Consider the following 21,697-nt stretch of genomic DNA (forward strand, 5'->3'; position numbering starts at 1 on the left):
CCTTGATCATCCTGACAAATGTTTCATTGCCTTAGATCAACTTCAATATAGATGGATGTGTGCATCACAATAATTCCAACCTCTTTTTTGAAAAAAATAAAAAGAAGAAGAAAAATCCTGACAAATGTCTTGCAGAGGCATAGTCGTGCACTTTGCCCACAAAAAAACATGATGGTTCGAGCACAAGGAACTTCTCATTGTCACGTCCTTTGCCCACAAGAAACCTCCATGGCTCCATCATCCTTTTTAAAATAAATAAATACAACGAGCAGAGATCAGGTTTGTCTCTTGTATTGGTTTGACTTGCATGCAGAGCTAAGGACACCTGCTATCCTAATCCGAATCAATTTTCATATTCCAGCTGTACAGGCCGCGTCGGAGGAATCATCAATACGTGCTTCCATACACATATGATGTCAGTTAGTAGTTGCCTGGCACGTTATGTCTCTGCACAAAGCCCGTCATGAGCTACCAATAATATGTTTACTATTATCCCGTGGAATCTAGTTGTCTTGCTGAAGGTGACCATAACTAATTAATCACTCTTGTTACTAACCATGATACGCTCACATCATACTTTGATTCGCTGATGGAATCATGGAAAGCTACTTATGAACTCTATATGGTTTGCGTCGAACTGGTATATATATACCCGGAGTCAATATAAGATGGCATGGCTTGGGAATTATGGTACTAGAGAAGTCATAGATATTCTAAGAGTAAACAGCATACCTATTGAAGAACCTCATTTCGTACACATTGTCACATTTTCTAAACATTTATGGGTGATATATAATGTAGATGCATATTTAGTTATTTACCTTGCCGCCGCTGAACACTCGCAACCTTTACAAGTTAGAATCACCAGGAAGCCACAGTCTGTAGATTTCATAGACATTTCCTCTAAGTTAATTTGATAGTCATCCAATGATAACATAGAAAAACACAAGTTATAACCATCCACGGCAGAAAACACAAGTGGAAGAAAACATAAATGGATGGTACGTAGGTTCAGGTTGAACCATATGGTCAATTACATATCAAATTTCTACAAGGCGACACCTTAAGATTTCAACGCCTTTCCTTGGTCCTTCAATGCTGCTTCTTCAGGTTGTGTTGTCAGTGCTAGGGGCTGCGGTGTTGGTACTTGGGATTGTGGGCGCAAAGTGCTGCTGTCGTAGAAGGATCGGATAGGTGGTACCATCTCAGGTGAGTCGAGCATGGTCCTTGATGTAGTCATACATCTCCTTCAACATACCCAAGTGATTCTTCAAATCTTTCTTGTGCAATGAGCTGCGGTGACGGATGGTCTCGCCTCGCCTCTGGGAGTCAACGTGTGCTTATAGCACGCAAGAAGGACCTGGCGAAGTTCTATCGACGAGCCGCCCAAAATATTCCGACAAAAGTAAGCAACTAACTAACTCAACATGCATGCATGCCTATGGTGACACAAGGGCCTTCAACCTCATGGAAGGTGGCATGGCCGCCAACAACATTGCTTGTAACTACCTACTTAAGCTCACTGGTACATAACTCGATTGGGCCCACCTAACTTGTTAGACTAAGTATATATTAGATATACGTGTTGTAACATAACATGTACTTGTATGGTTCTCTCTTATAAATATATGACAGCCGTACCCACCAAGGGTATCGAGCATTGTTCCAAACCCTAATTTGTATAACATGGTATCAGACGACGCGTTCGATTCGCGCCGCGCTTCCGCCTCCTCTGCTGCCGCCGCCGCCGCCGCGTCGGCCTCCTCTGCCGTCCGCCTCCCTCGACCCTGGCAACAGACTCGCCCTTCATGGCGTCCACACCGCTCGCCTGGGCTCGGCAGGCGGCCTCGGACTCGCGCCCGATGGCGCCGTCCCGATCTCCCGCACTCGATCCATCTGCATCGGCTCGGTCTCCCACGCCCTCCTACGGCGCCTCGATCGTCGCCCCGGTGCACTACGGCGCTGTCCCGGGCCAATCCCGCGACGCACCGCCGGCTGCTGGTCCCTACAGCGCTGCCCCGGGCGATTCCCGCGATGCGTCGCTGGCTTCTAGCGCTGGTCCCTACGGCGCGTTCCCGGGCCAATCCCGCGATGCGCCGCTGGCTTCTGGCCCCTATGGCGCTCCTCCACAGCAACCCTACGGTGCTCCCGTTCCGCACCCATACGGCCCTCAGGGCCTCTACGGTGCCCCTGTCCAGCAGCCCTACGGCGGGGTATACCCTGCGCCGTACGTCGCTCCGTCCTCAACACCGTATGCGATGTCACCCGTCGTACCCAGTAAGGCACTGCATGGCGCGCCCTACGGAGCTCCTGGGTCGCACACCGCGCCACCTCTGCAGTCCTACGACGTGCCCTCTGTGCAGCCCTACGGTCATCACCAACACTCCCGTGTGCTGCCTCCGTCGGTCGATGCGCTGGTTCCATACAGTGCCCCTCCGACGTATGACTCGCAGCTTCCCGCATCAGTGTCCGAACCAGGACCGTTCCACTTTGCTCATCTGGCGACGGTGAAGCTCTCTGCTGATAACTACCTCCTGTGGCGCGCTCAGGTGTTACCGCTGATGCGTAGTCACTACCTTGAGGGGTATGTCGATGGTACGCTGCCCTGTCCGCCGACCATGGTTCCGGTGCCCTCAGCTGCAGGTGGTTCTGTCATGGTGTCCAACCCTGCTCATCGTCGATGGATTGCTCAGGATCAGGCTATTCTGGGTGCTATTCAGTCCTCGCTCACTCCCTCCGTGGCCGGCATGGTGGTCTTTGCCGCGACATCGATGGATGCATGGGCCACGCTCGACTCCAGCTTCTCTTCACAGTCGCTGGCTCGGTCTTCTGCCATCCGTAATCAGCTGGGTGAGGTCAAGAAAAATGATCTCTCCGTCACGGCCTTCTTCAACAAGGTCAAGACCCTGGCTGATACACTATCATCCATTGGGAAGCCTCTTCGTGACGAGGAGTTCACTTCATTCATTCTCAATGGGCTTGACGAGGACTATGATTCCCTTGTTGAAAACATCAACGGACGTGACATGCCGATGCCGCCTCGCGATCTCTATGCACGCCTCCTCAACACCGAACAACGACTCGCTGCTCGCCGCTCCGTTGGCATCTACTCGGAGGGTCCAGCTGCAAACGCTGCTCTTCGCGGAGGTGCTCGCGGTGCCAAGCAGAAGGCGCCGTCATCTTCGGGCAGCCAGCCCCGTCTGCCCGCTCCACCTCCACCGACGTCTGGCCGCAAGCGGCTCCACTGTGAGGCGTGTGGTGGTGGGGTTGAGTGTCAACTCTGCGGTATTGAGGGACACTTGGCGTCTCGCTGCCATCGTCGCTTCAAACGAGATTTTCTTGGCATTGGGAACAATGGGAAGGGCAATGAGAAGCAAGCTGCTCTCGCTACACAGGATTCTGGCTTCACTCCATCATACTCTGTGGATCCTGTCTGGTACATGGACACGGGCGCCACAGACCACTTGACGAGCCAGCTTGACAAACTGGCCACTCGCCGGCCCTACACCGGCCATGATCAAGTTCGCACTGCAAATGGATCAGGTATGCCCATCTCACATGTTGGTCAGGCATCTCTCCTTTCACGTACCACTAAAACCTTGTGTCTGCTTGATGTCCTTCGTGTTCCCTCAGTCACACGTAGTTTACTCTCGGTTCCTAAATTAACTCGTGACAACAATGTGTTCGTTGAGTTTCACCCTTTTTATTTTTTTTATTAAGGACCGGTGTTACGGCATATCTCTCTCAAGGTAGTTTTGGTGATTGATGACAACATGTTTGCGGACTAATCTTGTGCTTTGAATAATTCACAGATTCTCCCCTAGCACGAGACGTTTTCTTCCCCTCGGAGTATATTTCAAGACGGTGTAGCTCTTTCGTTTCTTTTTCAGTGGACTAGTGGCGTAGAGGGCACCGTACTATCAAGAGGGGGTCCGCTGGGGTATTGCATGGGTGGAATCAACACGTACACATCAGCTTCTCACCCTCCGAGCTTTTCCATTCCATTATAGAGATCTCTCCTCTCTTCCTTGTCCTGTCTGGGTCCAAGCGGTAGTACCGCGCAACCCAGCGGTAGTACCGCTGAGGAGCCACAAGCAGCAGTACCGCTCCACAGCGGTAGTACCGCCCGTGGCTCCACAACAGTAGTACCGCTGGGGTGCCTGGCACCTCCGCCTCATCCTTAGCCTCTTTGGAGAGATTCTCTCTCTCTCTCTCTTCTGTGCCCCAGCGGTAGTACGGGCAAAGGGTCACAAGCGGCAGTACCGCTCCACGGCGGTAGTACCGCCCGTGACCCCGCTGCCGTAGTACCGCTGGGCTGTGTGGCTCCTACCGCCTCGACTCGAGGGGTCTTTTTCTCGTGTCGGGTTCTGCGGCACTAGTTGCGGTTGTAGAGGCGGTAGTACCGTTCCAGGAGCGGTAGTACCGCCCCTACCACCGCGGTAGTACCGCGTTGGGTCCTATTCCCTACTAGTCTCCTCTGCGCGGCAGTGCCGCTGGCTGGCGCGGCAGTACCGCTGACCTGGCGGTAGTACCGCCCCCTCTCAGCGGTAGTACCGCCCTGTGCGGGGCTGGTTGGTGAGGGGCAACAGTTGGATTGTTGCCCCCACTATAAAAGGGAGTCCCCTTCTTCTCTTTGACCTACCTCTTCCTCCCCCAAGCTCCATTTATTGCTCAAGCTCCATTTTTGCCCGATCTATCTCTCTAGCCAATCAAACTTGTTGATTTGCTCGGGAGTGGTTGAGAAGGCCCCGATCTACACTTCCACCAAGGGATTTTCGATTCCCCCACTCATCCCTAGCGGATCTTGTTACTCTTGGGTGTTTGAGCATCCTAGACGGTTGATGTGATGGCCTAGCTTATTAGGGATGATAGACTACTCATATTAATAAGGAATTCCTTCTTTTCCAGGAGCCCATTCAGACAGAACTCCAAAGTTAAGCATGCTCAGCTTGGAGTAGTGTCAGGATGGGTGACCGACCGTGAAGTTGCTCCCGGGTGCGCATGAGTGAGGACAAAGTGCGCAGAAAAGACTAGTATTGATCTGTGAGGCCAGTCTAGATCCCGCCAGGAGTAACGACCACCGGTGGGTGTGTCCGGGGCGTTACAAGTTGGTATCAGAGCCGACCCTCGCGGTTACACGGATGGTTGCGGACAGGTGCGTGGTCATGTTGTTCATGACGTTTGTGACCCGTCGTGGCACACGGCATGGCACATGTACTGGACTAGAAGCACAGACGTATGTGCCAAGAGGGAACGTTCCTGTGGCCCGATGAGGACGTCGGTTCCTCTGAGTGGGGGTGTATGTGATGGCCTGGCTTATTAGGGATGATAGACTACTCATATCAATAAGGAATTCCTTCTTTTCTGGGAGCCCATTCGGACAGAATTCCAAAGTTAAGCATGCTCATCTTGGACTAGTGTCAGGATGGGTGACCGACCGGGAAGTTACTCCCGGGTGCGCATGAGTGAGGACAAAGTGCGCAGAAAAGACTAGTATTGATCTGTGAGGCCAGTCTAGATCCCGCCAGGAGTAACGACCACCCGCAGTTGTGTCCGGGGCGTTACAATTGAGGTCACCACGGAGCCATAGTCCATTGTGGTGAAGCTTCGTGGTTTTGTCGGGAGCCTCCGATTAAGTTGTGGAGATTGCCCCAACCTTGTTTGTAAAGGTTCGGTCGCCGGCTTCAAGGGCACCAATAGTGGAATCACGACATCTCGCATTGTGTGAGGGCGTGAGAAGAATACGGTGGCCCTAGTGGCTTCCTTGGGAGCATCGTGCCTCCACACCGCTCCAACGGAGACGTACTTCCCTTCAAAGGGAAGGAACTTCGGTAACACATCCTCGTCTTCATCGGATCCACTCTTGGTTATCTCTTACCTTTACTTGTGCAAGCTCTTTAGTGTTACTTCTCTTGCTTGCTTGTTTGCTTGTTGGTATTGCATCATATAGGTTGCTCACCTAGTTGCACATCTAGACAACCTACTTTGATGCAAAGTTTAATTTGATAAAGAAAAATTAAAAATTGGTAGTTGCCTATTCACCCCCCCTCTAGTCAACCATATCGATCCTTTCAATTGGTATCAGAGCCGCGTCTCTTTATTAAGGACTTTACCGTCCAAAGAGTATGGTTGATACCGTAGACGGTGTGGAGGAACACTCCGGTGTGAAACCGATCTCGTCTACGGGCGATGGGGGAACCTCAGTCTCTCGGGAGGAGTTCAATGTGGCCTTGGAGACATTGAAAACCTCCATGACGACCGAAGTTGAAAGCATGTTTACTAAATTTCTTGAGGGGCTTAAACTATCCACCGCACCGTTGAAAGTGGGTGACCCCGCCAACAAGGTGACGGATGCTATCCCTGACAAGGGGGAAGCTAGTAGTGAAAAGGCTCCTTCTTCTAGTGGTAAGAATGGCACCGGCATCTTTGCCCATGTGGAACCACCACTTGTTTATGGTGGACCGGTTCCTTCCACTCATTTGAATCATGCCGGTCCTCCCCCTAAGATTGTGAAAAATGAGGACTTTGATTCTTGGGTTTACCACTTTAAACGTAATTTAAATCATGTGAACACTAAACTTTGGAGAATCATTGAAGAAGGTTTCTATCCACATGATCCAAGCAACTTCACTCCCCAAGAAGCCGCGGACAATCAATTCAACGAGAATGCTCTCTTCATCATTCAAGATGCAATTCCACCCGAAGACCTACCTCATCTTCGTCCCTTCGCCTTGGCCAAAGATGCATGGCATTGTGTTGTCTCTCTCTACCGGGGAAGCGCAAGCATTCAACGCTCCAACTATGAAGTGGTACAAGATGAGGCCGATGAGTTTGCAATGAAAGAAGATGAAGAACCTCATGAAATTTATCGGAGAGTAACCAAACTCGCGGTCTCACTACGATATCACGGGAGCAAGGACACGGATGACAATTGGATCAAGCGCAAATTCCTCAAGGCAATGATGCCCTACCACAAGGCCATGTCCTCCGTAATTCGTCAAAGACCAGACTTCCACACTTTGACCTCAAGCGAAGTGTTGGATGAGTTTGTGGCCATGAACATTTTGGACAAGACCACCAACAATGCGGTGCTCCGTTCTCAATGGGAAAAGAAGCCTAACCTTGCATTGAAGGCCAAGCTCACCATTGAAGAAGAAGAAGAGGAAGAAGAAGAGGAGAGCAACCCCGAAGATACGAAGTATGCATATCATGAACACATAGCACTTGCTTTAAGGCAATTTTGGAGCAAGAAAAACTTGAGGCCAAACTTTAGCAAAAACAACTCGAGTGGCACGAGGGGCAAGCAACGTGTAAGGACTTGCTACAATTGCGGCAACGTGAGTCATTTTGTTGCGGAATGCCCGTATGAGAAGAGGGAAGACAATGGTGGCAAGCTCATCCGAAAGGACAAGGCCAAGTCGTTCCCCAACAAGAACAACTTCACCAAGAAGACTCCTCCCAAGGCATTGGTTGTACAAGAAGAGTACAATGAGGATGATGACGATGATGAAGATGATGAGTCGGTTGCCATGGCCTCCGTTGCCATTGCGACGACTTCACGGGTGTCTCTCTTCGACTCACCCAATGAGAGCATCACCGCCAAGTGCCTCATGGCTAAAGCCACCAACAAGGTGACCCCCAATATCAAAACTATCATCATTAATCATCCTTCTCCGACGAATAGCATTAATGAACTTGAGGGAGCTAATGTGGAGGCTAACGAGTTTGAGGCCTTTATGGGCAAACTCAAGGGAAAATCCAAGAAGCACTTTGTTGCTCTCTTGGAACAACTTGGTGAAGCCAATGACATGATCGAGGCTCACAAAGACACCATCACTAAGATGGAAGGGCATAGTCGTGACTATGCCGATGAGATTTTGGATATTTCCAATGCTCTTGAGGAAGAGCGTGGTCTTTGTGTGGCTCTTGAGGAGTCACACAACGTTGATCATGCTAAGTTAAAAAAAGATTATGATCATGTCCTCATAGTTTCTCATGTGCTAAACTCCGAGAAGACCGAACTTGAGGTTGATCTTGCTAGACTCAAAGAGGAGTTTGATCTACTTGACAAGGCTCACAAGGTCTTGAAGGGTGCTCATGCTAGCCTCAAAGAGTGTCATGATCAACTTCAAGTAAAGCTAACCAAGGAAAAAGCCACTTTCCCTCGTATGATGTTAATTGATAATGCAAATGCTACTAACCCGTGTTGTGAGCATGTGCATCTCGTTGAGGAGAACGCTAAGCTAAAGGGGCAACTTGAGAGAGGTCTTGCGACTTGCATACAAGGCAATAAGAACCTCAATGATCTCTTGATCAACCAAAAGGGAGTTGTGGCCAAGGAAGGGGTTGGGTACGTGCCCGACTCCAAGAACAAGAAGAAGAATGACAAGACCAAACGACCTCCTCCTCTCATGCAAACCTTTGTGAAGGAGGGAGAGAGTGCCTCCGAGGAGAAGAAGAAGAACAATGTCAAGAAGGGCAATGTCACCCCTCCCAACAACGCCGGCGATTTTAATCCTTCTTATGTGTTATGCCGTGCTAGTGATGGGCATGTTTATGCCAAATTTGTTGGTTCTCCTCATGAATACATTGAATGGTCTATTTGGGTTTCAAAAACCCTTGTTACTAACATCAAAGGACCCATTACAAAATGGGTACCTAAAACCAAGCATTGATCTCTTGTAGGTGTTTGCTTCTGGTGGGGGATCATGGTTGCTCGATAGCGGAGCTACAAATCATATGACCGAAAGCAAGGACTTGGTGGTGGACGTGCACAAGGTTCCATCTATGCCCACCAATGTCGAGTGGGGTGACGCCTCATCTTCTAAGGTATTGGGACTTGGTAAGGTGGTCATCTCTCATGATCTCACGATCGAGAAGGTCATGCTTGTTGAGTCCCTTGCATAAAATTTACTTTCCGTTCGTCAACTTGCAATCATGGGCTTTGCCACTTTCTTTGATATCGATATCGTGGCCCTCTTGTGGAGCAAGACTCTTAAAGTAGCTTTTGTTGGGCATGTCGAGAACGGTCTATATGTGATTAACTTTTCGGAGCGACCCACTAAGACCGCGACATGCCTAATGGCTAAAGTTGATGTGGGATGGCTTTGGCATCGCCGTTTAGCCCATGTCAATATGAGATCTTTGCAAAGTCTCCTCAAGGGGGACCATGTCCGTGGACTAACGAATGTTAGTTTTGCTAAAGATCGTGCTTGCAGTGCCTGTATCGAAGGAAAGCTACATGAGAAGGCTCACTCTCCCACGACTATCATTTATTCAAAGAGGCCTTTGGGGCTCCTTCACATGGATCTCTTTGGGCCTCCATCCTTCGATAGTCTTGGAGGTAGGAAGTATTGCTTGGTGATTGTGGATGACTACTCAAGGTACACGTGGGTGTATTTCTTCAAGAGGAAGAGCGAGACCCAACAAACCGTCATTGACTTTGCAAATGAATCACAACGTCAACACAATGCAAAGATCTTGACAATAAGAAGTGACACGGCACCGAGTTCAAGAACTACACCTTGGATGAGTTTCTTAGTGATGAGGGAATCAAGCATCAATATTCCGCACCCTACACCCCTCAACAAAACGGTGTTGCAGAGAGGAAGAACCGGACGTTGATGGATGCGGCAAGGACCATGATGGCGGAGTTCAAGTCTCCGTACAACTTTTGGGCTGAAGCCATCAACACCGTGTGTCATGCATCCAATCGGCTCTACCTCCGCAAGGGCTTGAACAAGATTCCATACGAGATACTCACCAGTAACAAGCCCAACCTCAAGTACTTCCGGGTATTTGGGTGTAAGTGTTTCATTCTCAAGAAAGGTGTTCGGTTGTCTAAATTTGAGGCTAGAGCTTATGAGGGCATATTTGTTGGCTATGCTACAAACTCTCATGCTTACCGTGTCCTCAATAAATCCACGGGACTTATTGAGGAGACGTGTAACGTGGAGTTTGATGAGAATAACGGCTCCCAAGTGGAGCAAAGTGGCACTTGTGATGTAGGTGATGAAATTCCTCCCCAAGCCATAAGAAGAATGGGTGTTGGCTTTATCCTACCCATTGAGGAACCCCTTGTGGCCGAAGGAGAAGGACAAAGCTCCACTCAAGTGGAGCCATCACCAACCCAAGGCCCACACGCTTCCGAAGAACAACATGAAGGCCCTCATCTTCAAGAACATGACCAAGGGCAAGATCACGCTCAAGATGGTGTTGACACATCAAGTGATGCCCAAGGTCAAGTTCTCTCCTCCGAGCAAGTTCAAGAACAAGAACAAGCCCAAGACGACACTCAAGATGATCAAGTGACCACTCCTCATCTCACCCCCGAGGAGGAATTAGAGTGTCGTGCCGCCAAGGTTGCTTCCAAGCTCTCCACCAAGAATCATCTCATGACGAATGTGCTTGGAAGCTTAAGAAAGGGGGTAAGCACTCGTAGACAATTAGCAAATTATTGTGAGCATCACGCGTTTGTCTCTTGTGTGGAACCCCACAAGGTCTATGAAGCGCTAGAAGATCCGGATTGGCTCAATGCCATGCATGAAGAAATCAACAACTTCGAGTGCAACAAAGTGTGGATATTGGTGCCAAGACCAACCGGGAATCACAATGTCATAGGAACCAAGTGGATATTTAAGAACAAGCAAGATGCCCATGGAATTATCATTCGCAACAAGGCTCGTTTGGTAGCACAAGGCTACTCCTAAGTCGAGGGTATCGACTACGGTGAAACCTTTGCTCCCGTTGCTCATCTTGAATCCATTCTCATGTTGATTGCATATGCTTCTCATCATAACTTTAAGTTACAACAAATGGATGTGAAGAGTGCTTTTCTTAATGGTCCTATTAATGAATTGGTTTACGTCAAGCAACCCCCCGGGTTCGAGGATCCCTACTTTCCCGATCATGTGTATCAACTCGATAAGGCACTCTATGGCCTTAAACAAGCCCCACGTGTGTGGTATGACCACCTTACCGAGTTGTTACAAGACCGTGGTTTTGAAGTTGGGCTAATCAACCCCATTCTTTTTACTAAGAAGGTCAAAGGGGAGTTGTTTGTGTGCCAATTATATGTTGATGATATTATCTTTGGTTCTCCTAACAAAGCTTTCAATGAGGAATTTGCCGCTCTCATGACCTCAAAGTTCGAGATGTCCTCCATGGGAGAGTTGAAGTTCTTTCTAGGGTTCGAAGTGAAGCAAAGAAGAGAAGTAACCTTCATCAATTAATCCAAATACACTCAAGACATGCTCAAGAGATTCAAGCTAAGTGACGTCAAGCCGGCTTCCACTCCAATGCCCACCAAGTGCCAACTTGACTTAGATCCCAATGGTAAAGTGGTGGATCAAAAGGTATATCGTTCCATGATTGGATCCTTGCTTTACCTTTGTGCATCTAGACCGTACATCATGTTGAGTGTGGGAATTTGTGCACGGTTTCAAGCCACACTTAAGGAAAGTCACTATGTGGCGGTCAAATGAATCTTTCGATATTTGGCTCATACCCCAAACTTTGGCTTATGGTACCCAAGAGATCAAACTTCAAGCTTGTAGGGTACTCGGATTCCGATTGGGCGGGAGACAAAGTGCATAGGAAGTCCACTTCCGGAGGGTTCCAATTCCTTGGTTTCTCTTTGGTAAGTTGGTCTTCCAAAAAGCAAAGTTGTGTGTCTCTCTCGTCCACTGAGGCAGAGTATGTTGCCGCCGGTAGTTGTTGTGCACAACTCCTATGGATGACGCAAACTTTAAAGCATTACGATGTCACTTGTGACAAAGTGCCTCTTTGGTGTGACAATGAAAGTGCCATCAAGATCTCTCTCAACCCGGTGCAACACTTCAAGACGAAGCATATTGAGATTCGGTATCACTTCATCCGGGGTCACATTAGGTGAGGAGAGATCGAGCTCAACTATGTCAACACTCATGACAACCTTGCAGATATTTTCATGAAGCCCTTGGATGAAGCAAGATTTCGCGAGTTAAGGCATGAGCTAAATATCATTGATTCAAGCAATGTGGCTTGAACCCTTGCACACCCCACCTCGCTCAATTTGTTGTCTAGTTTAGGTGTAGGTATGGACATAGGGGGAGTGTTATTCTCTCAATGAACTCTCCCTCCCCCATTATGCATAAATTGATCAAGTCTTTCACTTTAGCCATTGTTGATGGTACTTGTGTTTCAAAGACGAGTTTTGGTCATGGGCCCAAGGTTAAAATCTTCGCGGCGCCATACCTCTTGACTCAAACATAGGTGGCCTCGGCCACCGCCCTCTTTTGAAGAGGTGTGTCTTGGTCGTTTGCTCGTGTGCTCTCTTTTCTTGCCGTTTGTGTCTTTCCTTCGAGCAAAAGCCTTGTTTGTTTGGTTGCCGTGGCGTGCTGGGCGGTACTACCGCTGGTGGTGCGCGGTACTACCGCTCATAAGCGGTACTACCGCCCCCAGCACGGTACTACCGCTGAGGGACGGGACCAGGGGGTTATATCGGGGCAGGGGGAGGTTTCTTCTCCCCCATACCCATTCGCCCCCCCCCCCTCTTTCTTCTTCCTCTCTCCAGCCTCCACTCACCGCGGGAGGGCTCCGATGGATCTCCGTCTCCGGGGCGTCCCTCTCCATTTCCTTTGGTGGAGTCGATCCCCACCCCGTTCTCTTGCCATGGATGCCGGTATTGCCCCCGTTCCTTCTTTCCTTTTGTCTCATTTTCGGATCTTGTTTCTTAGGGGCAATGGTGGTTGCATCTCTAGATTTTTGGCTAAATCTAGGCTTGAGTTGGTTGGCGAAGGCAACTAGACTATCTCGATTAGAGTTTGGTAGGATTTTTTTAATTTGGTAGGCCGGTAGTGCCGGATCTGACCACGGTAGTAGGAAACCGCTGTTTCTCCGCCTCATGCTGTAGGAAACTGATGTTTCTCTGCCTCGAGCAGTACTACCGCTCTCATTGGAGCGGTACTACCGCTTGACCTTGAGCGGTACTACCGCTCTCTTTGGGGCGGTACTACCGCGTGCATGTCACAGTACTACCGCTGCATGCCAAATTCCATCAAATTCCTACCTTACCTTGATTATTATTGCTGTGTTTGTTGGCTCATGCTCGTTCTTTCTGGTTGTTTTGCGTGTTCTTGTGTTTGGCTCCAGGTGATGACCCTTCTGAGCATCAAGCTCGCCGTATCAACCCCGGGCGTGCAACATCCAAACGCTACCGCACCTCTGAGCCAGCCGGTGGTTCCTCGAGCACCCAACCGCCTCCTGCAAGCGCTTTTGCAAGTGTTCCTCCACCTCCGCAGCAATCAAAGAGATCCGCCAACAAGCCAAAAGGGAAGACTATGACTGAGATGACCAACAAGGAGTTTTGGGAGAAGCGTCGCCGCAACCCCTATGTGGTGGACCAAGAACGCACTTTGGTCAATCGCCTGTTCTGGAACCGTTTTCAGTTTGCCATCTACTTTGATGTGATCAAGGCCAAGAAGAATCTCTTTGTTGATGTTCGCTCCATTGACACTGATGCTATGGAGAAGGACCCGGAGTACTTTGGCGAAGCCCTTCAGATGTGCACTCAGCTGAACATTCTTAGGATCATGCAATTCAACAAGGATTTCGATGCGGATTTGGTGGCTCAATTCTATGCCACCGTCCATCTTGGGACGGATGTCGACAGGACTCTGACATGGATGACCAATGGCAAGCTGCTTTCCGTCAAGTGGAAGGCTTTCATGGAGTTACTTGATGTGGTGGATCACGGGCTTGAGACTCCTGTCGGTTTCCGCCCTCACCGCAATGCTACGTCCACCCACAAGCAAGCCCTGGCCCTACTGCACTGTGAAAGTTCACCCAGTAACTGAGAAGAAGACCTATGAGCTGTCTCCGTATCTGGACATTCTTCATCGCATCTTCCGTGAGACTCTCTTCCCTCGGATTGGGAATCTGGATATGGTCCACTCTTACCTCGTGGACATGCTCCTTTTCTGTCAGCATGAGAAGGAAGCAAGCACTGGAGAGAGCCTGGATATTTCTCATGTCATGTGGTCTGAACTTCTCTCTGCCGTGTCTGAGCGCAAATGCCCTATATATGGTCCATTCATCATGAGGCTCATTGAGAGGGCCTGGGCACAGACTTATCCCAGAGTGTTGCTAAAAACTGGAGACTTGGTTTCTCATGAGATCAAGCGTCTAAGGAAGAAGGACAATTGGGCCACCCCAGCGCCTCACACAGGGGGTCCGTCTACTGCTGCTGCCATGGGGGGTCCGTCTGCTGCTGCTGCTGCCATGGGGACCGAGGGTGGGGCTGCTACTGATGATCATGAGGAGGACTTTGGGCCCTCTAGTACAGAACCGTCGTGGGCACAAAAGCTTAAACGCAAGATGAAATGGCTTTTCTGCATGGAGTCTCATGGTCAGTACATGACTCATGTGGCGGAGAAGCATGCCAGGACGCGCCACAAGGATCGCATGCGTCAGATGGGAGCGACAGTTGCCAGTGGATCTGAGGGTCAGATCACTGAAGAGAAGGAATGGATTCATCAGAATTGCCCTTGGACCGACTCTGATGCCGAGCAGTTTTCGACCCATGATGAAGATGCAGAGATGTAATGTTCGAGATCTTCATCTTCCCATCACCTGGAGTCGTAGCGTCACTCTTTGCCCTTTTTGGTGTCTCGCTGCCAAAGGGGGAGAGAGTGTAGGGATTTGTGTTATTGCCGTGCTTTGAGTCGTCTTGTGGTTTCTTGTGTGTTCTCTCGGTGTCTTTATTTGGTTTGGTTTGGTGCCAGTGAGACCTAAGTTCTAGACATATGGTGTGAGACATATGCTCCCTATTGCTACATTATTACTTATGTCTATTCAGTACTGTAGTTTATTATGAGATGCATGCTTGTCCTATTTTATTCTCTTCTCTCATATATCTTGTGCTTAGTATTGTTGGACTATAAAATATAGGGGGAGTGTTGATCCGAATGTGTGTGTCTTGCTCCGAATGCTCCACTATCTAGGTGCACACATTCTGGGGAGCCCGTCTATATTTTATAGTTCGGAGTTTTGTTCTTTTATTTCTTTTCCTTGCGCAAATCCCTAGTTGTCATCAATCCACCAAAAAGGGGGAGATTGTTATGGCATATCTCTCTCAAGGTAGTTTTGGTGATTGATGACAACATGTTTGCGGACTAATCTTGTGCTTTGAATAATTCACAGATTCTCCCCTGGCACGAGATGTTTTCTTCCCCTCGGAGTATATTTCAAGACGGTGTAGCTCTTTCGTTTCTTTCTCGATGGACTAGTTGCGTAGAGGGCAACGTACTATCAAGAGGGGGTCTGCTGGGGTATTTCATGGGTGGAATCAACACATACACATCAGCTTCTCACCCTCCGAGATTTTCCATTCCATTGTAGAGATCTCTCCTCTCTTCCTTGTCCTGTCTGGGTCCAAGCGGTAGTACCGCGCAACCCAGCGGTAGTACCTCTGAGGAGCCATAAGCGGCAGTACCGCTCCACAGCGGTAGTACCGCCCGTGGCTCCACAGCAGTAGTACCGCTGGGGTGCCTGGCACCTCCGCCTCGTCCTCAGCCTCTTTGGAGAGATTCTCTCTCTCTCTTCTGTGCCCCAGCAGTAGTACCGCACTACCAGCGGTAGCACGGCCAAAGGGTCACAAGCGGCAGTACCGCTCCACGGCGGTAGTACCGCCCGTGACCCCGCTGCCGTAGTACCGCTGGGCTGTGTGGCTCCTACCGCCTCGACTCGAGGGGTCTTTTTCTCGTGTCGGGTTTTGCGGCACTAGTTGCGGTTGTAGAGGCGGTAGTACCATTCCAGGAGCGGTAGTACCGCCCCTACCACCGCGGTAGTACCGCGTTGGGTCCTATTCCCTACTAGTCTCCTCTGCGCGGCAGTGCCGCTGGCTGGCGCGGCAGTACCGCTGACCTGGCGGTAGTACCGCCCCCTCACAGCGGTAGTACCGCCCTGTGCGGGGCTGGTTGGTGAGGGGCAACGGTTGGATTGTTGCCCCCACTATAAAAGGAAGCCCCCTTCTTCTCTTTGACCTACCTCTTCCTCCCCCAAGCTCCATTTATTGCTCAAGCTCCATTAAATGCTCCAAGCTCCATTTTCGCCCGATCTATCTCTCTAGCCAATCAAACTTGTTGATTTGCTCGGGAGTGGTTGAGAAGGCCCCGATCTACACTTTCACCAAGGGATTTTCGATTCCCCCACTCATCCCTAGCGGATCTTGTTACTCTTGGGTGTTTGAGCACCCTAGACGGTTGAGGTCACCACGGAGCCATAGTCCATTGTGGTGAAGCTTCATGGTTTTGTTGGGAGCCTCCGATTAAGTTGTGGAGATTGCCCCAACCTTGTTTGTAAAGGTTCGATCGCCGCCTTCAAGGGCACCAATAGTGGAATCACGGCATCTCGCATTGTGTGAGGGCGTGAGGAGAATACGGTGGCCCTAGTGGCTTCTTGGGGAGCATCGTGCCTCCACACCGCTCCAATGGAGACGTACTTCCCTTCAAAAGGAAGGAACTTCGGTAACACATCCTCGTCTTCACCGGATCCACTCTTGGTTATTTTTTACCTTTACTTGTGCAAACTCTTTAGTGTTACTTCTCTTGCTTGCTTGTTTGCTTGTTGTTATTGCATCAGATAGGTTGCTCACCTAGTTGCACATCTAGACAACCTACTTGATGCAAAGTTTAATTTGCTAAAGAAAAGTTAAAAATTGGTAGTTGCCTATTCACCCCCCCCCCCCTCTAGTCAACCATATCGATCCTTTCAACCGGGACATGAGGGACGTTCTTCTTAGTGGTCGAGCTCGTGATGGCTTATACGCGCTTGATGTGCCACGAGCCTCTCAAGTTTTCAGTGGTGTTCGGGTGTCATCGTCGCAGTGGCATTCTCGCCTTGGCCACCCTGCCACTCCCATTGTGCGCCATGTGCTTCATCGTCATCGTCTTCCTGTTGAGTCGAGTAATAAGGAGTTTCTAGTGTGTGATGCCTGTCAACAAGGCAAAAGTCATCAGTTGCCTTTTTCTATATCGAGTCGTGTTGTCACGGCTCCTCTTGAACTTGTGTTTTCTGATGTATGGGGCTATGCCCAAACTTCTGTCAGTGGTCACAACTATTATGTTAGTTTCATCGATGCTTTCAGTCGCTTTACTTCGATTTATCTTATTAAGCGCAAATCTGATGTGTTTCATGTCTTTATGCAATTTCAAGCACATGTTGAGCGACTGCTTAAGCACAAAATCATCCATGTCCAGTCAGACTGGGGTGGTGAGTATCGTAATCTTAACACTTTCTTTCAGAAGCTTGGCATCTCACACCATGTGTCTTGTCCTCATACACATCAGCAGAACGGTGCTGCTGAGCGCAAGCACCGTCACATAGTTGAAACTGGTCTAACACTTCTTGCGCATGCCTCTGTCCCGTTTCGGTTCTGGAGCGATGCCTTTGTTACTGCCTGTTTTTTGATTAACAGGATTCCCACACGACTTCTTCACATGAAGTCTCCGCTGGAAGTGTTGCTCAATGAAACTCCTGATTACTCCCTACTCAAAGTGTTTGGTTGTGCGTGTTGGCCACATCTTCGTCCGTATAATAAGCATAAACTTGAGTATCGGTCCAAACAATGTGTGTTTCTTGGATACAGTCCTCTCCACAAAGGTTATAAGTGTCTTCACATTCCGATGAATCGTGTTTACATTTCTCGCGATGTTGTGTTTGACGAGACTGTCTTCCCGTTTTCCACACTCACGTCACGCACCGCTACTCCCGTCACCGAGTTGCACTCTTTTCCAGTTTTGCCTGATCAATTTGTGGATGCTGCATATTCTCCTTTGTTGTTGCCTAACCATGGTGCAGGAACTGGACGAGGCGCTCGACTTGAGCTGCTTGATGATGATGTGGACACTACTGCGCCGGCTGCTGCTCCGTTGACTGCCCCTGCAGCTATGCCCACTGTCCCTGATGTCGATCATGCGTGCATGTCCCATGCACGTGGAACCGACGGGGCGCCCGAGTCGCCTGGGCTTGCGGCCTCGCACATGCCTGGGGCGGCCTCTCCGTCACCTGGGCTGGCGGCCTCGCGCTTGTCTCGGGCGGCCTCTCCATCGCCTGGGCTAGCGGCCCCACTGTTGCCTGGGGCGGCCCCGCTGTCGCCTGGGTTGGCTGAGCCCGCGGCGCTGATGGATAGGGCACCTGATTCCCCTGGGCCGGCAGACTCGCCATCGGTGTCCCCTGGACCGGCGGACTCCTCAACCACTACATCCTCGTCGCCTGGCTCATCGACGCCACCCAGCCTGTCTTTGCCGACCCTGACCGTGCCCTCTATCGTGGCAGCTCCATCGCCACCGCCACCTGTCGTCCTGCGTCCCCATACTCGCAGCAAGAGTGGCATCTTTCAGCTGAAGAAGCGCACCGATGGCACCGTCGCGTGGCTTGCGGCTTGTGTGGCGCATGCTGAGGCTGATCCTACAACTGAACCACGACATTTTCGAGCAGCACTTGGCATTCCGCATTGGCGAGCTGCGATGGAGCAGGAGATCTGTGCTCTTCGGAAAAACAACACTTGGCGTCTCGTTCCACCTCCATCTGGTGTCAATATCATTGACTCTAAATGGGTATTCAAGGTGAAGAAGCATGCTGATGGCTCCATTGAGAGGTACAAGGCGCGCTTGGTTGCCAAGGGATTCAAGCAACGGTATGGCATTGATTATGAAGACACGTTCAGTCCTGTTATTAAACCAACTACTATTCGTGTTCTCCTCTCCTTGGCTGTTACTCGTGGATGGCCAATTCGACAGCTTGATGTTCAGAATGCCTTCCTTCATGGAGTTCTGGAAGAAGAGGTTTACATGTGTCAGCCGCCAGGTTTTGTTGATCCTGCTCAGCCACATCATTTGTGTCACCTTGTCAAGGCTCTCTATGGTCTGAAGCAGGCCCCGCGTGCCTGTCATGCCCATCTTGGTGCTGCTCTTCATGCACATGGGTTCGTTCCTTCTACAACGGACACGTCTCTTTTTATTCTTCAGCGACCTGAGGTGACTATGTACGTTCTGGTCTATGTTGATGACATTATTCTTGTCAGTTCGTCTGCCACTGCTACAGATCGGCTTGTGTCCTCTCTTGGCGCTGAGTTTGCTGTTAAGGATCTTGGGAGACTGCATTATTTTCTGGGCCTGGAGGTTCTTCATTCTGATGGTGGCTTGACTCTTACTCAGAAGAAGTACTCTCAGGATCTCCTGAGTCGTGCAGGTATGTTGCAGTGCAAGACTGCTGTGACTCCCATGTCTGCCACAGACAAACTGACAGCTCTTGCTGGTGACTTGCTCTCTCCTGAGGATGCCACTGAGTATCGCAGCGTTGTGGGTGGACTGCAGTACTTGCTCATTACTAGGCCAGACATATCATTTGCCGTTAACCGTGTGTGCCGGTACCTTCATGCACCTCGTGATTCTCACTGGTCAGCTGTTAAGCGTATCTTGCGCTATATTCGTCACACCGGTTCCTATGGACTCCATCTTCAGCCTGCACGTTCTGGACTGATCTCAGCATTTTCTGATGCCGATTGGGCTGGTAGTCGGGATGATCAGCGATCCATGGGCGGACATGCTGTGTTCTTTGGACCTAACTTGATCGCCTGGCAAGCCCGCAAGCAGGCTACGGTGTCTCGGAGTAGTACCGAAGCTGAGTACAAAGCCGTTGCTAATGCCACAGCTGAGATCATTTGGGTACAGTCATTGCTTCGAGAGCTGAAGGTCTCCCCAACTCAGCCACCTGTTCTTTGGTGTGATAACATCGGTGCTACGTATCTGTCAACCAATCCAGTATTTCATGCCCGAACGAAGCACATCGAAGTTGACTATCATTTTGTGAGGGAACGTGTTGCTCAGAAGCTCCTTCAGATTAAATTTGTTTCTTCTAAGGATCAGCTTGCTGATATTTTCACTAAACCCCTGCCCTTGCCTTCTTTTGAAGGATGTCGTCGCAATCTTAACCTCCTGAGTGTTTCAGGACATAGTTAAGATTGAGGGAGGGTGTTAGACTAAGTATATATTAGATATACATGTTGTAACATAACCTGTACTTGTACGGTTCCCTCTTATAAATATATGACGGCCGTACCACCAAGGGTATCGATCATTGTTCCAAACCCTAATTTGTATAACATAACTTGATATCTCACATGCATGACTGCTATAGACACTATGCATGATGAGCCTAGTTGTGGAGGACATCATCGTGGCTGAGAACCGCGGCTTGCTTGGGAAGTCGTACATGGTCATCTCCATCGGCTGCAGGATGTCTTCGAACCCTAAAGGCAAGTACAGTGCCCAGGACACCGCCAAGTGGGGCATTCTAAATTGGATCCTGAAGGGCTAACCATACTAGACATGTTCAATGCAGCTAGTTGGGACATGGTCGACATCCACCTCTCCGTCCTCTCGGCCACCCTTGGCTCCTTCCACCAATACCTGCGCATCCAGGTACCTACCGAAAAAACAAAAATGTAACAATGAGTGCCCTATTGTGGTAAATTATATGGAGAATACACAGCCATATTATTTGCTATGGTAATTAATGAATGATTGTTGTACATGGAAGTGCAGGATGATCAATTAAGCGGAGCTGGAGCTCGATCGACGACTGCTCCAAAGCTAACTTGGATAAGCTGGTGGACATTGTGAATGAGCTTCTCGGGAAGAAGGTGTCCCGGATAGACCTGGAGTCCGGTCGGAATGTGAGGTCCCTGACAGGGGCACCAATGTGGAGCAGCTAACTGAGTTCGCTCAGCAGCTCTCCGACGAGTGGCGCCGCCGGCGTACCAATGTCAGTGTTCGGATGACAAACTAGCAACTACGTGTACCATGTTCAATTTTTTGTTCGTTTAATCTCATGCATGCATGTTTTCTAGTATGTTTAGGCTGGTCATATGGTAAATCATACGGTGGTACTATAAAATAGTACGGTCAATGAAGAATAAAAGTATTATCTGGTTTATATATGAGTGCATGGAGCTGGTATATCACCACTCACTAGTACAGATCAGGTCATTGCGCATGGTTGAAAATCGTGCATCACACAAGGTTTTACAAACCATCACTTATGTTTTCAGTCGAAATAATTGTGGCAAAGAAATTGAACAGAAGTCTTCTTGTCCGACCTTATATGATGAAACCCCTCCTCCTATAAGGTTTCTCCGAATAAATCGTGTGCGTGACATAGCACACAGTCACTAATTTCCAACTATGTGTGATTCTTTGACATCACACATGCTCGAAACAGCTTGTTATTCTAACTGTGTGTGATGTCATCAAGGCACCAATTTCTCGCAAGGTGGGGGTGGGGGGAGGGTTAAAATGACTAATAGGTGCTAGCATGTAGATTTGTTTTCAAAGTCACCTACGGATAAGAATTGTGATTTTGTATTACATAAACCACATAGAGTAATCCTTCGTCAACGCATTGTCTTAGTGAGCAAAGCCTTAATCATCCCAACAAATGTGTCATCTTAATGAGCAAAGCCGTGATCATCCCGACCAATGTCTTGCAGAGACATAGTCTTGCGCTTTGCCCACAAGAAACTATGATGATCCAATTAGTTAACATAGTCGTGCCCTTTGCCCGCAAGAAACCTTCATCATCTTACTCTAAAAAGAAGACAACGTGTAGAGATGATGTTTGACTTAGGTGAAGAAAGACACCTGCTCTCCTACTCCAC

The 21,697-nt window shown here is 49.5% G+C and overlaps 1 pseudogene; it reads left to right on the plus strand.

Moving 5' to 3' along the window:
- The first annotated feature begins 1,431 nt into the window (after positions 1-1,431).
- On the plus strand, positions 1,432-20,899 carry LOC119356250 (annotated as a pseudogene).
- The last annotated feature ends 798 nt before the right edge of the window (positions 20,900-21,697 follow it).

This window comes from Triticum dicoccoides, chromosome 1A, assembly GCF_002162155.2.
Source record: "Triticum dicoccoides isolate Atlit2015 ecotype Zavitan chromosome 1A, WEW_v2.0, whole genome shotgun sequence".
NCBI classification, from domain to species: domain Eukaryota; kingdom Viridiplantae; phylum Streptophyta; class Magnoliopsida; order Poales; family Poaceae; genus Triticum; species Triticum dicoccoides.